The sequence below is a fragment of the Nanorana parkeri genome, unplaced genomic scaffold, assembly GCF_000935625.1.
Source record: "Nanorana parkeri isolate BGI_ZX_2015 unplaced genomic scaffold, ASM93562v1 scaffold1491, whole genome shotgun sequence".
In the NCBI taxonomy this organism is placed as follows: Eukaryota; Metazoa; Chordata; class Amphibia; order Anura; family Dicroglossidae; genus Nanorana; species Nanorana parkeri.
In genome coordinates this window covers 35,726-45,688 of record NW_017307759.1, presented here as the reverse complement: position 1 = coordinate 45,688, position 9,963 = coordinate 35,726, and the positions used below count along the sequence as shown (strand labels likewise).

The 9,963-nt window shown below is 42.3% G+C and overlaps 1 long non-coding RNA gene across 1 annotated transcript in view; it reads right to left on the bottom strand.

Annotated features, from left to right (window-relative positions):
• The window catches only part of LOC108798505, a 26,409-nt gene extending 17,758 nt beyond the window's left edge, over window positions 1–8,651 (bottom strand). The window contains exon 1 of the long non-coding RNA XR_001941955.1: window positions 8,541–8,651. This is a non-coding gene — a long non-coding RNA (uncharacterized LOC108798505). The remainder of the gene's footprint in view (window positions 1–8,540) is intronic.
• Window positions 8,652–9,963: the final 1,312 nt, after the last annotated feature.

The following is a 9,963-nucleotide window of genomic DNA, read 5'->3' as shown; positions in this document are numbered from 1 at the left end:
GGGGTCGGCCTTATCATTGTGTTCTTCTTGGATTCTTGTATGTACCCATTATAGAAGACATGTAATATCCCCCGTCTTGTGCATCTGTAATCTTTTTTTACACCATTTGTTTCTTATTGCGTACATTTCCTGTGACACCTGAACAATTTTATTTTTCACTCTAGTAAAAATTAATAAAAAATTATTGCAACTAAAAACTTTGCAGGGTAACAAACTTTTACACTGCAACTTCAGAGGGCAAAATAGAGTAGAAATACTGAATGTGACTAAATCGGGACCAGAAAAAAAAACTTACACCTGTGGCATGGGCATGGATAGAGAACTGGCTACAGGAATTTGTCCTGAGTATTGATGAACAGCTCATTTTCTAAATGGTCTACAGGTGAAACTCGAATAATTAGAATATCGTGCAAAAGTAATTGCAGTAATAGCTGCAAAAGGGGCCAAAACCAAGTACTGCGTACATATGCATGCTTGTACTTTTCAGAGGTCCGATATTGTTTTATGTACAATCCTTGTTTTATTGATTGCATGTAATATTCTACTTTTTTGAGATTGTGGATTTGGGGTTCTTGGGGTTTTCATGAGCTGTAAGCCATAATCATCACAATTATGACAAATCACGGCTTGAACTATCTTGCTTTGCATGTAATGAGTCTATCTCATATATTAGTTTCACCTTTTACGTTGCATTAGTGAAATAAATGAACTTTGCACGATATTCTAATTATTCGAGTTTCACCTGTAGGGTTGTAAATGGCGTGCACCAGTGTTCAGTCTGGGGGCCAATGCTGTTTAACCTGTTTATTAGAGATACTGAGGTTGGTATTCCTGCTTACAAAAAAGTTTGGGTGGGGGGATTTGTGTCCTGAACATGGAAGTGTGAGGCAGCATTTTTCAGGAGCTCTGTGCGGGTTGGCCAGGACGATTGAGTATAGCGCAGGGCTAAAAATGTCCACTCGCCCCCTCGCAAATTGCAAGTGAAAACTGTGAGTGGAAATTGAGCTATTGAGTCTGGCACTCTGTCACGGACAGAGGCAGCAGCTGTGCTTGTCCAGACCCAGAACGGATGAGCAACTCCTCAGAGCGCAGGAGCTGACTAGGGGAAGCGCCCAGGCTGCTTGGAAACTCTTCGCACATGCTCCGTGCAAGCTCTCTTTCCCTGGGCAACCGGGCCGTGGCTCTGAAACCAAAGCTTTCTGCTGTGACAGTAAGTAAACTCTGCAGATGTTAGAGCAGTGATTAACCCCTACTGTGCCACAGGATCTATACAGTTTTGAATGTGTATGGTGACACGAATGTATTGATGTGAGCAAGTGTGTGTATATGTAATGCCCTGTGTGTTATGCTGTGTGCATGTGTAATGCCCTGTGTGTTATGATGTGTATGTGTAATGCAATGTGTGTAATGCCCTGTGTGTTATGCTGTAATGCACTGTTTTTTGTGGTGTGTGCACATTGTGCCCTGTGTGTTTGTTTGTGTTATGCTCAGTGTGTTGTGCTGTGTGCGTTTGTGTTATGCCCGGTATTGGTCCAGCAAGATAATTATTAATATCAGTGAGATTGCCTAAGGAGTGCTCTCTTTCTAGCACTGGCAGGGATCATCGTCAGACTGACATTTCTTGTCTCTGTGCCTAGGGTGCGGTGAATGTCACGAAGGCTCACAACGTTTAAGTCTGTCATCAGGAAGTACTAATTCCTTCTCCATGATTTACAAGCATCTTTGTTCGCTTCTGTCCTCCGTTGACACAGAACAACAGAGGAGCACCTGTCCCTTGCCCATAGATCATCCATGGCGAGTAAATACCAGGAACAGGACTATACAATACTCACCCGTTTGTACCAAGTCCCTTACATTTAATCCCTCCTACCTGCTGGACATGTAACCAGGCACCTGGTACTATGTTTTTTGGCAATGTTTCGATATCCACCCTATCTGGGACTCTGAGAGGTCGGTGATAAACGGATTGGTAAAACGGCTCTGCCAGATGACCAGGTGGTTTTCCTTTTGCATATGAGCTTGTCCTCAATTAAACAATACAAAACATTGCTGACCATCCACATGCTGAATGCTGAAGGATCCTGCATCCCATCGTTGTGGAGACAATCTGGACCCCCTACTATGGGACTCTGGCTCTCTGTGATTGATGAGATCTATTGTTTGGAAGACTTGATCACCTCCTTGTGCAACACAGAGGAGCAGGATCGTTTAACCTGAATGCTGTGGTTTCACTTCAAAATAAGCCAATTATACACAGGCTCTGGGGCCTGCCTCAGCTGCCTCACTGATACCTGGATGATTGGGATGCTTGGAATCTCAATGGCTGGTGGGGGTGGGCTCTAGGGTACTGCATCTCCACAATACTTTTTCCTCTTTTCTTTCCTTCCCCTGTCTCTTCCTTATTCTTTGTTTTGTCAATTAGCTTAACTGTACTGGAGATACCACAACTTTGTGGGATTACACCCTCTTCTCTTATGGGTTAGCATTACTAGGATGCCAAAAGAATGTATTGTGTTTTGAAAGAGAAGAGTTCATTTTCCCACTAATTTTTATATTTTAATAATATATTTTATTTGGTATTATATAGGAATCACTTGCAGGATGCTATAAGTGTATTTTTATTTTTCCCAACATATAAATTATTTGGTGTTAGGTAGCTTTACCAGGGACATAGGAAGTAGATGTGTCCTTTATTTTCATTATACGGTCCTGATGGCAAGCCTTTTTGAAAGGCGTGCTTTTGAACTGGATATGCTCCAGAAGTTTGATGTATATTATGTACAATATGTTTTCATTAATGTGTTTTATACAATGGTTGATATGTTGTCTTGTCAACAAATGTTATATAGCCCCCTGTTGTTGGGAGCTTTGTAATGTAATGTTCTTCACATCTTTAGCCGATTGTGTTCTTTTATATCAATAAGCACAGAATAAAAAAAAAACGTTTGCAGGGTAACGAACTCGACAATAAACAAAGCAGCATTATGCAGCATGGCTGATGAGGTTTAAAACTGAAAAATGTAAAGTTATGCATTTGGGTGTTAAAAACAAGCATGGAAGTTACTCATTAGGGGGAGCTCCTCCAGAGAAATTGGAAGTCAAAAAAGATGTGGGGGTCCTAGTAGACTGCAGACTTCACAATAACATGTAATGTGAGACTGCTGCAAGGAAAGACTAGCATATTGAGCTGGACCGAGTTCAGAGAAGGGCAACAAAACTAATAAGGGGACTGGAGGACCTAAGCTATGAGGAAAGATTACAACACTTGTTTAGAGGGGGTATGACACTAATGCCCTGTTTAACCCTTTTCCTGCCAAGGTCTTTTCTTTTTTCGTCTTTTGCACACATTATATAATCCACATTTTAGGCCTGAAAATTACTTCAAACCCACAAAATATTATATATGTTCTGAAAGTCAACACCCTGTAGCATAAAATGGTGGGAGTTGCAATTTTTTATGTTGCACGATATAAGATGAGGTTACGACGAGTAAGGTTAAAAATTGTGTGCGTCAGTGAAAAGGTGACAAAATTCCGAACCCAGAAAAGTGCATCAATGATGCTCTAAAAACCCCCTACAGGTCATCGGTTAGAAAAATCTGCATAAATATTGTCCCTAGACACACGTAAACTTAGGCATACTGCGCTGGCACACAGGAACACTATCTGTGCAGCTCTCACATGCTGTTTTGCGCTTTTTTGCTAAAATGAGGATCAACCTTTGATTTTGAAGGCTCATTGTCATCCACTATTTTGTAAGTATTATCCTACTTTTACCGTTTTGCTTATAAAAATGAGGGGGATAGGGATTGTTTGCAGCATGTACAGTACCCTCTGCATTAAATTAATTTTGATGGTGTTGATCCTGCCCGTCAAAGTGAGGAAGGGTCGGTCATTAATCCACCTAGATAGGTCAAGTTTTATATTATTCAGTAGAGGAATATAGGTACAATACATTAAGTCTGAGAATTTGTGGGTCAGGAATATACCTAAATGTTTTAGTTAGTGTTGGCATTCCGAGGGAGAGGCAGTGAGGTTCAATAGTTCAGATTTATGGAGATTAATTTTAAAGTTAGATACTAGGCCGAATTGTTCGAATTCCTTAAGAAGGGTCAGGAGAGGTATTCTGGGCTGTCAAACGAAAGAGAGGATGTCATCGGTGTAGGCATCAATTGTATGTTCATAACCTTGCACTTCAATTTCCCTGATGTTCACGTTGTTTCTGATAGAGATGAGTAGAGGTTCCAGGGACAGGGCAAATAGGAGAGGTGATAAGGGACATCCCTGACAGGTGCCACTGTAGAGTTCAAAGGTGGGGGACAAAGTGTTGCTTACCTTAATTTGTGCCGTGGGGTGACAGTAGAGAGACCTGACTGAGTGCAACATTCTAGGGCCTAGCCCAATGTGCTCGAGCGTGGCGGCCAAGTAGTCCAAATTGACTCTGTCAACCGCTTTTTTAGTGTCGGTGGAGAAGAGCATAGTCGATAGAGGCGAGGTTGAAGCGTGATAGATAAGTGTTAATGCCTGCTGCATGCTATCTCTGGCCTCCCTACCCGGCATGAATCCAGTCTGGTTAGGTGATATAAGTTGGGGTAGTAATGGTGCCAATCGGTTGGCCAAGACCTTAGCATATAATTTGATATTTGCGTTTAGCAGAGATATGGGTCTATAGCTGCCACATACAGACTGATTCTTATCGGGTTTAGGGAAGACTGAGATGTGTGCGTGTAATGTGGCCGGGGCTGGGGGAGCACCTGTGGGGAACGTGTTAATGTATTCGTGGAGGTGGGGAATGAGGAGAGGCTGGAAAGTTTTGTAATATTTGAGTGTGAACCCATCTGGCCCAGGGCTCTTCCCCGTCGGAGAATTATATGCTAAGGTCTTGGCCAACCGATTGGCACCATTACTACCCCAACTTATATCACCTAACCAGACTGGATTCATGCCGGGTAGGGAGAGCATTACTAATTTAATCTTCAGATGAAGGGGCTGCCAGTGCTGTCAGCACAGTCTGGTCAATTTGGGCGAAGGGAAGATTAGAAAGATAAGAGGGAATTAGATCCTCGTGTCACTTGTTGTGCTGCGTAGAGGGGTTGGGCCTAGTACTATATAGGTCAGCATAACATTCCTAAAAGGTCTGGGCTAATTCCCTGGTGGAGAATGTTAGGGCATCAGTCTTGGTCTTAATCTTGGTGATGAAACCGACATTTTGACGAGCGCAAATAAAATGGGCCAGGCGTCTGCCAGGTTTGCTGCCAAATTCATTGTTGTGTTGGGACAAATAGTTCAGGGGGCGTGTGTATTTAGTTTGCAGGACCTTGTGAAGCTCATCACGGGCTTCTGTAAGTTCCTGGAGAAATGTTCATCTGTCCTAATAAACTTACAGAAACCACAATTTTGGCACTGAAAGGTGCCCTTATATTTACAACACGACCCAGTCTTTCCTTTCTTGTATTCGCTATTGACTAGCATATCCTTTAAAGATTTTGCTCTTCTATTATTTATCCGCGTAATCTCCGTAACAAATTTAAAAATCCTTTTATCCAAATTAAAAATGGACCAATGCTTACCCACAATACTTTCAATATCTTTGTGCTGATTACAGTATTTTAGAACCAGTCTAACTTGGTCCTCATAACTCCTATGTTTGTTCTTCACTACTGGGTGTAATCTTATATACTTCACCTTATTATACGCCTTACATAGATTTCTTTGTTTGTACCCACATTCTTTCAGCCTCCTCCTGAAATCATCCGCTGCTTTCTGAAAGGAATTATCTAAGGTGTAATTTCGACTTATTCTGATGTCCTGGCCTACAGGTATACCCCTAATAGTACAATTTGGGTGGGCGCTACTGGCTTCCAAGATTGTATTCCCCGCTGATTTCTTATGGTATAAATTTGTATATAGTTTTTCTTCAACAATAATTAACAATGGATCATATTGACAGAAGGAAGAAGTAACTTTGTGATAGGCTTGCAAGGCTTTAAGGAGAGTAAAGATTCTTCTTTAGGATCCTGAGGGTTAGGGAAGAAAAAATGCAATACAATATTTTGATTAAGTGAAAAGAAGAAACCACCTTGGGTAGTAAAAACTGTCTAGGCCGGAGAACTACCTTGCCATGATGCATGACCAAAAAATGCTCCTTACAGGATACACCCGCAAATTCAGAAACTCTCCTAGCTGAGGTAATAACTATCAGAAAATCAAACTTATTTTCCCCACAGGATCGAAAGAAGGATTCTGTAGATAGGAAAGTACTAAATTAAGATTTTATGCGGAAATAGGACAACATTTTTGTGGAGCTAGATGAGCAACACCCTGTACAAAGGTCTTTGACCAGAGAATGAGAGGCTAAGGGCTCTTGAAAGAGAACTATAAGAGGTGAAATGGGTCTCTTAATAGTTCTCAGAGCTTTGCTGTAAACCGGAATGTAGAAATACTAAAATCTGGCTTAAAGAGAACATTCTAGACTGGACCCTGGGATAGAAGGTGCGGGAGAGTGGGAAGCCTCCACAGTGGTTCCAACACCGACGGAGAATCTCTGTGTCCCACACTCTGGACAGTAGTAGATATAGATCCAGAATACCCCAACGCTGGCAGATCATTTGAACCACTAACAGGTTCAGGGACCATACTCCGACCAAACTGCTGCCAGCTGAGGAATGTGCCTGCCAATTTCCTATCCTTTGGATATATACTGCTGAGAGAATGGGAACATGAGCTTCTGACTATTAAGAGATGGGCTTGCCTTTGGAGAAAAGTGCATAGGATGATCCAAAGAGAGGGACTGCAAGTTCCTTAAGCGCAAAATGCTTAGTTGGAGTGGTCATAAATAGGCCTGAGCAAATGAAACTGCTTAGAAGGTATAGATCATCACTCCTAGGACCCTCATGAGGGAGCAGATTGAGGGGCGTGACAGAGCCCAGACAGTGAACCCAACTCCTTAGAGACTGAAGCTTCCTCAAAGGGATACATATTCAGCCCAAAATAAGCCCCAGCTATTTATATAGGTGAGACAGGGACCGCAAGGACTTCCAGTGGCTGATCATACAATCGAAATGCTGTAGCAGGAGAATAGTCCCACGAATGTTCAACACTAGATCAAGACCAGCCTGAGCCTTCAGGAGGAGACCGTCTAGATAACCGACCATGTGAACCCCTGAGGATGCAACAGGGCCAGTATTGGAGCCAATACTTTTGCAAACACCCATGGGACAGTGGAGAGGACAAATGGGAGAGCCACAAACTGATAATGTTCCTTTCCTATGACAAAACACTGGTGAGCAGTAAATATGGATAAATGCAGGTAAGCATCGCTGATATCTATAGAAGCCAAGGAAGTCTCTCTAGGGTTTTCTAACAGGCGGGTTCTGCCAACCGGTTTTTCAGCCATAGGAGTCTACGCATCTGGACCAACATAAGACCTAGTCTGGACAACTGGCACAATATCATAAAGCTCCTGGAAGGAGACCTAGCCTTTTAGACATGACATGATCAGAAGGCACAGAGTCCAGACCTTTGCCCAAAATGCCAAGGCTTGACCGATTTCTAAATCCACCACCACAGGTTGGAGAATAGGCCCAATAAGGGAAAATAGGACTCAATGAGGCCATCCAAATGCCCGCAATGTCTGAAGGCAGGAACACCATTGACAGGAATGGCTAAGGACTTGCTCAAGTGGGAAATAACAGTGTCCACCTCAACCCGTTTATTTTGGGAGGAATGACTGTCAAGGTGGCCGCTGGGGACAAACTTAGCATGTGTAGTAGACTGTCCTGGCACCTCCAGAGACGGCAAAATAAATCACCTCCTCAACCCAGCTAGAGGGACAGGAGGAAGAAGGCAGTATTAGGCAATATCCAAAATTGTGAAAACAAATTAATGGGGTATGGGAACACAAAAGTTTGGTCCTAACAAGAAGAGGCACCAGCTAGGGAGCAGAGTAACACATGGGAGGATAAGAGTTAGCACTCACCACCTTCCCACATCTTCTCCAAATAAGGAAATGCTTACTTGGCTTCACTCATTTTGGGTGAGCATACCCCCTAAGACGTTTTAATGGTCGAGGGTCACACCAATGGGAAATACACCACTGCCCTGGACCTGTACAGCCCCCTGCAGCTAACCCACCACACTGCACATGTTGTGCAAGGTGGGCACCCACACAGGGTCCAGCGCTAAAAAGTTACATTACAGGCTGGCCCTGCTTCTTCCGACGCTGTCCTTGCAGGGTCTGGGTAGGACCCCCAAAACTTTTACCATGGGGTGCCGATTCAGAAACTGTGTTTTTGCTGAAGGAGCAGTCAGGAGTGAAGGAGCAGACACAGGAAACTTAAAGAAAACACTCGGTAATATATACTGATTTTCAGAGAGAGAAAATATGTCAGCTAAGGACACTGAAAAAAACTGAGGATCAGGATAAGAGGTGAGGTTATATAGGCTGCGGACTGCTTGTATGGGAGTACATAGTACAAGAAAGGAGAGAGGGTTGAACACCAGAAAGAGAAAAAAAAAACACTTTTTCAGGAAATTACATACCTAGAAATGTTACATGTTCTTCAGCTGTCAACTTGTCATCAATGTCTATAAATTCATCATTGGTGAAGTCCATCTTCTGCAACTTGCTGTCTGGTTGGTAATTAACACAAGGAGGAGGCGCAGGAGCTGGATATAAAATCAAAAATATAGCTGGAAGTGAGCTTGTTAAAATATATTCCTCATCTGAAGAGTAAAAACGTACATTCATAAATATTTATAGTAACTGCCATTCAACGGCTAAAAGCGGTACAGTACATGACAATCTGTTGTTGCCACCCAACAATTTTTAACAATTATTCATGAACTGATTGGAAAGCTTTGTTTATAGAGGTTTTAAAACATGAATGCATGTGTGCTCAGAGACAGTCACCAGACTTTCCATATGTCCAATTAAAAGTCTGTTTATAATCAAGCAGGGGAGTAACTAGCATTACCTTCATGAAATGATTATCGGCAAATCTTATTTGGTCAATATTATTTATTGTAGCTTTTCCAAAGAAATAAATTCACCATAGTGTCACATGATCTAGCTTTCTCTAATGGGTAGAAGGTGCGCTAAACTTGACTTTAAGAACAAGTGAACTTTCATTATACAACAGTTAAATCTACTCCCTAGGTATTCTACCACTTTTCAATTAGATTTATTTTTTTATCCACCAATTTTCACAGAATTCTCTCACAGCTGAGGGCTTGTTCACACCAGCAGCCGCGCTACGTCGACAGTGCTGATGCACTCGATCGAGAAGCATCATACTATTTTGATTCTTTTATTTTGTTAGAAATTTACTGGACTATCACAAGTGACATTTAATTCAGTTCTATAGGCTCACCTTGGTGAAATGCAGTTGTACCGAGTGTCACAGCGGTACGCTGAAAATAACAAAAAAATTAAAAGTACTGCATGCCCTACTTTTTTTTTTTTAAGCACACCAACTGAACCCATCCCTGATCAGGCAAATTGACTTGACTTGCATTCGGGCTGCACTGGAAAAAAAACCAAGGACAACCACAAAGACATCGGGAGTGAATAGGCCCTAAATGGTTCTTTTTTTTTTACAAACTTTGGGAAACTGTACTTGTGTTCTATGTCACTTCTTCTGCAGTGGGCTCTGAGGAAACTGACTTTCTTTCTTTGCACTTACCATGGTGCACTTCTTCACTCTCCCCCACCCTACACACAAACACTTCCATGTACCTTCACAGCCAATTTAATAGAGGTGCTATCAGTCGCCTTCTCTTTCTTGCACAAACATCCTCTGCAGAAACCAGTGGGGGTAATTCATAAAAACTGGAGCAGAGAGAATCTGGGACAGTTGCCTATGGCAACCAATCAGCTGTTCTCGTCAGTTTATTGAATTAAGCTTTCATAATGAAAGAAGGATGTTGATTGGTTACCATCCCCCCCCCCCTCCTTGTACTCATT